Below are 7,124 nucleotides of genomic sequence, written 5' to 3' on the forward strand. Positions count from 1 at the left end.
TTTTCCTTTGAGAAGCATCTTTAGGCTTGCTGTTGGACTCTGGTGATGAGCACTGAGCTTCATGCATCAGAAATGTTGTGCTGTACTAGACACTGCCTGGCCTCTCTATCCATAACACTGGGCACATGCAGCAGCATCTATGATCAGACAGAGGAGGTGTGCATGCACAAGATCATGCTTGGAGATCCAAAAGGCATCGAAAATTGCACCAGGAAATGTCTGGAGGAGAGCTGTTTGTATTTCTACTCCATGTTTCTCTCTCTCCCAATCTAATGTAGGATCCCAAGGGGAGATCCTGATGACCAATGCTCTGAGGTGAAGAGGTTTACTGATGTTTCTGCAGCCTCACCCCAAGTTGCACACTTGTGGTTGCGGAAAAGTGGGACAAAGGAAATTTCTCCTAGTGGGCAAATAAATGGAATGCCATTTCCTGAGTCTGCCCCAGGACCACTTTCTGTCTTATAAATGATGAAATATGGGGTTTGGAATGTATAGTGATATAACCCCATTACAGACATGCACACCCCCAGAAAGCCACCACAGTGTGCGAGTTTCAAACATGACTCTTATTCTTCCATTCTCCCTACATCAGATGGTTAAAAAACACACACCATTTTGTCATTTTAAACACTATTTGATGCTGTTTTCTTTCTTTATTGAGACAAGATCTCACTCTGAAGTATAGGCTGGTCTTCATCTTATTATGCAGCCCATGTTGGATTGGGACTCGTGACAAAGCTCCTGCTTCATTCTCCCAAATGCTGGGATCAGGCATGTGACACCACATCAACATAAACTATTTGAATAGGTGGAAAAGCACTTAGAACATCATCACACAAGCAGGGGGCAAAGCTTGAGACTGGGATTATAGATAAAGCTGCCCAAACAGCAAAGCTAAGTTGGCCCAGCACCAAATATTAGCTGTCCCTTCCATAGGCAGGAAGTCAGGCAATCAGGAAACGTGAGTGCCAAGAGAGGGCAGCAAGGTCACATCACCTGGTACGAACTAGTACATGGAGAAAGCCTCTGTCACAATGGCCACCAGCTTCTCCAGAGCTGCACCATGCCTGCCTGAGTTAGATACCACATGGTGAATTCTACCCCTTTCCTCAGCAATTCTCCTAGAGCAAGGGAAGCGCATTTCCTTTCTTCCTCTTCATAAGGGTTGCAATACTTTATGAAGTATTTAATGTACACCAGGAGATTCGTGAGGGTCTTTACATTGAATATGTCAATAAATTCTAAATTAACTTTCTCAAGAGCATAATGTACATGATGCCTCTATGACCCTGAGATGAGAAAGTGAAATACCAAAACCAAAATAAAATCAAGCAACCAAGCAAACAGATAAAAATTCGACAATGATGGTGCAGGATTTGGAGGAGAAGACTGGGTAAATTAGAACATAATCAGATCCAACATCCAGCTACAAGAAATCTGGGAATTGTAAAATCAAACCTTTTAATTTTTGAAGAGAGGGGCACTAAAGCAAAGTAAGACATGTAGGTTGAGATGGCATTCTAGAGAAACTACAGCCTGACTTAACACTGAAGATAACTCTTAAACTAATCTTGCCCCATAGGCTGTGAGCATCTACACTAGCACACCATTTGCTCTCTTCAGATATTCAGTATGATGCTGATGTTGAGAGTATTTTGTTACCAAGATATTTCAGTAGCCCATGCTTGAAGTTCTGTGAAACCACTGTGTTTTGGGGTGTGGGGTTGCAGAACAGTAGCTTAACACAGGCCTTGTCCTTGACTTGAGAAAGAATAACATTTTATCCTCATCAAAGCTTTCCATTTTCCAAAGACTTTGTTAGAGCTACAGTAAAAATACATAACAACAAAGGCACATGTTGTAGCTTCAGACAGAGACACATTGTTTTGTTTTGCTTTCTTTTCTAGGACAAACCAATCAGAATGGTTATTTCAGTGACATCTAGAGTTCATGCAAGTAGTGAGGGGATACCTTTTTCCCTGTTGGCCACCAGTCTACAAGGACAAGGGGCAGAAATGATTACAGAGAGTTTTGTACAGCCTGTGAGCATGATGGAGATAATTATCTTGGAGATGAGTTCAGTGAATCACTTCAACATTATTCCAGGGTATAGGGAATATATAGGATTGGGAATGGTAGCTGGGGCATCACCTAGTTTACACTAAACAGCACGCTCCTATCATAAAGCTCCTAATACAAGTCTTAGTTATCATACGTGGAAGCACAGTCCTACAGTAATGTTCCTAGCACAATGTCTAATTACCATATGGGCAGCATGGGAAAGCTTCTGCAGGGAACTGCATCCAGAGTCATACTAGAGATAAGTCAGGTATCTGGGCCTAGAGACAGTCTCTAAGTAAGGTCAGGTAGAGAACAGGGGACTTTCTGCAGAAATCAGAGAGAGATGATAGGACATGGAAGACTGCAACCTCTGACCAGCAAGACCTCCCAGCTTTGTAGAAGTTTGACAGCTTCAGTTAGCAGGAACCTAAGTCACACCAATAGTATGCAGAACATGATGACCTGAAAGACTTTATAAAGCTCTTATCAAGCTTTCCTTTATAAGAGTTACTGTGGTCATGATGTCTCTTCACAGCAGTAGAAGCCCAAACTTAGACGCCAGCTGTCTGACTTTAGAGATTTTCTAGGTAGTGGATCAGTAGAAGCAGGCCGTACAAGAAGAAAGGGAACCTCGATATGAAATCTGTTATGTTCATTTCTGTTGTAGTTTGGATGTTAAATACCGCCTTCCAGGCTCAGTGTTTAGGCATGCATGGGTTCCCACTATGTGGGTCACCAAGGGTGGGCCTCTGAATACTTTCTGTCTTGTAATTTATTTCCTTTTTCCACTAAGATATGCACGTTGTTAGTTGAGGTTGTAGGGAAAGAGGAAACTTCACTCACTGTTGGTGGGAATTGCAAGTTGGTGCAGCCACTGTGGAAATCACTACGGAGACCTCAAAAAGACTAAAAATGTATCTACCGTAGGACCCAGCTATACCACCCCTTGTGTGGCGTTTGCCCAAGGGGCTCTACATCCTGCTCCACAGACACTCGCAAAGCAATGTTCATAGCCGCCCTATTCACAACAGCTGGGAAATCAGAAGATGAATGGATAACAAAATTGTGGTACATAGACACCATGGAATACTATTCAGCTGAAAAGAAAATGAGATTTTCAGATAAATGGATGAACATAGGAGAGACTGAGGTAACCTAGACCCAGAAAGACAAATACTGCATGTTCTTTCTTTGTTTCTTAGCTCCAAATCCTCAGATGTGATTATACAACATGGAATAACCACAGAAACAAGACAGGTATAACCAGGACCATAGATTGTGTGTGTGTGAGGACACTTGTGAAGGGAATTGTAGGATAGAGATGACATGAAGGACATGAAGTGAGAAACAGAGTAACAGGGCAAGTGCTAGACTTGGAGAGGAAGAAGGGAGGCCAGTAGAGAAGGAAAGGAGAGACGAGGGACAAATAATGCCAAGGTTGTTTGATTAAGAAATCATTTAGAGTTCCCTAAAAATTTATATTTTATAAGAAAACTTATATTTTCCCAAATTTATACATTATATATATATATATATATATATATATATATATATATATATATGTATGCGTGCACATGTGCGCACCCCCCCCATGGATGTTAAGATATTAGGGCTGACAGCGCTCCCCACAGGAAGCACAGATGAATCACAACACCCCAGTACCAGGAGCAAGAAACCTCCTTTTGAACGGTTGGTCAGAGAAGTTCAATTGACTCCTAAAACAATATAGACTACCATTGTAGCCCTTGATTACCTCCTAGGGACTGAGAGTGGGACCCTATTGCTGAAGGCTCTGCACACTTAGGACACAAAATTTGGAGGAGTTGAGCTAGATCTGACCTGAAAGTCTCTTTTCTGTGGTCCAGCTTCCATAGTTCCTGAGATGCTGCCAAGGGAAGGAAACAAACAGTTCTATCCAGCGGCATCACCGATGAACTAGAACAATGACCAGCATGGCAAGATGAGCATAAAAGTGTAAAAAAATTGGTGCTCACATGTCATTGGCAACCAAAAGCTGTTTAATTGGACTTAAGGCCTCGTCAACACAGGGGAAATCATGCTTGGTACTGGAAAGCTAGCCAGCTTACCAGGGCTAGTAAGCCAAGGACATTAGAGAAAAATCTACTACCTCTATTTTGTTAGACCAGCCAATTTCCTTACTATAGTCTAAATCTGACACTTGAACCCTTAGATAAGTATTGCTACAACTCCCCCCACCCATCAAAGAAGTCTCTCTACAGCAAATAAAGACCACCACAGAAAACTACAGCTGGACAGAATGCAGAGATCAACAGTTTGTGGGGGGAGGACATCCCCAGTGGATAGAGCTATATCACAGCTTCTGTAGATATGGCTCAGGGAACATGGCAGAAGAGGCAGCATAAAGATTGTAGGAACCAGAATACCAGGAAGTCTGCTTCAAACAGTCTCTCTTAGAAATGACTGCATAAACAAGCCTGGAACAATTGGAAATACAATGGGCATGGTAACATAGCAGCAGGGAAGCTTTTTTGGTTCCCACCCTAGACAAAGAACTACAGGCAGCTCATGACTGTTGGAAGGAGAGTTAGCCTCTCCTGGGTGAGCATCTCTGTTGGTTGTTCAATGCAGAGTGGTCGGCCTTGCAACTACATACACACAAATAACAAATATAGACTCAGAAGGCTTTAGTGTGTGTGTGTGTGTGTGTGTGTGTGTGTGTGTAACAATAATACTTAAAGAAAATGAGACTATCAACTTGAGATGAGAGGACATGGAGGGACAGAAGCTAGGAGAGGATGGGGGGAGGACAGGGAATGGGGGAGAGTGACTCAATTCTATTTCAGTTAAAAGTAAAATGTTTAAAAAGGTGGGAGATTAGACAGGAGCTTAGCTCTGGGAAGGACGGGCTAACAGATCCTTCAATACAGGACATAAGGAATACTAGTGGACTTGCTCATGGCCTTAAAACGATGCAAAGATAATAGTGGCGGTGCACTTGTAACCAAGACACAAAGATAGTGGCTGTGGTCCTCCAGATGGACCAGCTCAGGGTCTCCATAATGGGATGTAGAGGGCAATAGGTGATACTGGTTTCCATCTGGATTACATCAGATAAGCTTCTGGGACTTCCTCACCAGGGAAGCATGCTAAGAGTGCTGTTATTGTTCCCCAGTGATGTTTTAACTTTAAGGGTACATGTTCTTACATCTAGTTATAATGGACTCAATTTCAGAAAAAAAAAATGCACTTTGAAGATCGCCCTTTTGCTGGAAGTGCATACTGAGGGGAGGCACAGGACTGAAGATACATGTAGAAATGTAGAGCAGTGGTTCTTACCTTGGGGTTCTGAACCCCTTTGAGGATTGAACAACCCTTTCACAGGAGTCATTTAAGACCATCGGAAATTATGATTCATAACAGTAGCAAAATTACAGTTAAAAAAGTAGCAAAGAAAATAATTTTATGACTGGGGAGTCGCCACACCATGAGGAACTGTATTAAAGGGTCACAGCATTGGAAGGTTGAGAACCACTGATTTGGAGGAATATAAGCCTCACATCTGCCAAATTTCAGATCATTGCTGCTCAGCCCATACTTTATCTTTGTGTTTTCTTGTCTCCTTGCTTGTTCTACTCAAATCAAATCCTTGACTGCTTATTCTACTACCATGTCCCACTTACATTTTTTCTTCCAGGAGCCTACAAGCCAAGACTGTTGCTGCAGGCAAGGCCACTACGGTACCAGTGAGCATGTCTTCCAAGGCCAGTTGTCATTGAAGCTCACAGGGTTCACAGTCGGGTGAAAGTGATGATTGCCTTTCTCCCGCAGTAATGTGCACAGTAACCTCCAGCACTATGAAAGCTCGACAGTTGTTATGATGCTTCCAAATTAGCTCCTGCTTGATTTTTCCATGTACTATCACTCATATATATGGTGTCTTTAGCAATGTGGGTTTGCTATCAAGTTCTGAAAGCAGTAATGTCAAGAGCATTGGCAATAGCTTGTGATATTTGCAGTCTATGGGGACTTGACTGACCCATTCAATGAAGTGTTTTTTAATTTAGTGACCCAACTCCTAAAGAGGTGACCCATTCATGGCACTGGGCTTTTTGTTTTATAGCCAATGGTATCTAAGGAGGCATTGTACCCTATAGGGTAGCCTCACTTGAACTTTTCTATATATGCTTATACATAGGTATTTTAGGAAGCCTATTTTTCAATGGTTTTTAGTGTTATCACTCAACATACAGTCTTCTCTTCCCTGTCTTCCCATCTCCATCCACATAATCTTTTTCTGCTTCATTATTCACCATTCTCCTTTATAACACAATCTACATTCTTTCTCCTCTTCTTTGAAAGCACCTCTCATGGTCCTCTAATAATTTCCCACTGTGCTCAAGTGCTCCTCATCCAAGGGATGCAGGAATGGCTTAGTACAAGTATATCAAGTATAATCCATTGAATAAATAGACTCAAGAATAGAAAGTACGTGGTCACCTGATTAGATGGAGAAAGGTCTTTTGACAAAATTCAGCATCTTTTCAACACAATAAAACAATCTACAAATAGCCCACAGTCAACATTATGCTTGATGGGGAAAAACTCAAAATATTTCTATTAAAATCAGGATAAGACAATGATGTCTGGTCTCTTCATTTTTGTTCAATACAGTGCTTGAAGTCTTAACTAGAGAAATAAAATGAAAGGAGATCAAGGGAATACTAACAGAAGTGAAGTGAAGAAGTCAAAATATCATTACTGGTAGATAATCTGATTCAGTTCATAAAGGATCCTAAAGACTTTACCAGAAAATCCCTTTAGCTGATAAAATATATTCAGCAAAACATCAGGGTACAAAAGTAACACAAAAAGATAGATGTACCATATGATACAGTGTTAGCACTCTTGGGCATCTACCTAAAATGACTCTATATCCTCTCAGGGAAATTTATAATAGGTAGGAAATGGAAACAACTTAGATGTTCATCAATCAATGAATAGATAATGAAGATGTGGCACATTTACACAATACAATATTATTCAGCTATTAAGAAAAATGAAATCATGACAAATGCATATAA

Source organism: Peromyscus maniculatus, chromosome 12, assembly GCF_049852395.1.
Source record: "Peromyscus maniculatus bairdii isolate BWxNUB_F1_BW_parent chromosome 12, HU_Pman_BW_mat_3.1, whole genome shotgun sequence".
Taxonomy (NCBI): Eukaryota; Metazoa; Chordata; class Mammalia; order Rodentia; family Cricetidae; genus Peromyscus; species Peromyscus maniculatus.